Here is a 324-nt window from a genome sequence, read left to right on the forward strand (position 1 = left end):
GCCCCGGGCCCCGCTCAGCGGGGCCGAGGCCTGCCCCCTCCTCAGCTGAGAGCGGTGGGGAGGGACACGGACTCACCTCCCCTCCAAGGCAGCGCGAGGAGGCGGCGGCGACGGGTGGGGCCGGCCCAGCATGCCCGGGCCAGGCGGCGCCACGGCCCCCGGGGCGGCGGCGGAAAACGAGACCGCCTTAGGAGTCTCTGGCCGCCGCACCGGAAGTGCTCGCCGGAAGCCCTTCCGGGGTCAAGGGGTGCCGCCGGCGCGCGATGACACCATCCTGACGAAGCGAGCTCAACCAAGAACCCGGGGGGGGGGGGGGGGGGGGGA

General features: G+C 76.5%; 1 protein-coding gene across 2 annotated transcripts in view; it reads right to left on the minus strand.

The window, feature by feature from the left end:
- HMGXB3 (HMG-box containing 3) overlaps positions 1 to 177 on the minus strand; it is a 28,893-nt gene extending 28,716 nt beyond the window's left edge. For both annotated transcript variants that reach the window (XM_019506151.1, XM_019506150.1), the window contains exon 1: positions 77 to 177. The gene's annotated coding sequence lies outside the window, so the exon portion shown is untranslated. The remainder of the gene's footprint in view (positions 1 to 76) is intronic.
- Positions 178 to 324: the final 147 nt, after the last annotated feature.

Source organism: Gavialis gangeticus, unplaced genomic scaffold (genome assembly GCF_001723915.1).
Source record: "Gavialis gangeticus isolate Ggan-Ray unplaced genomic scaffold, GavGan_comp1, whole genome shotgun sequence".
Taxonomy (NCBI): domain Eukaryota; kingdom Metazoa; phylum Chordata; order Crocodylia; family Gavialidae; genus Gavialis; species Gavialis gangeticus.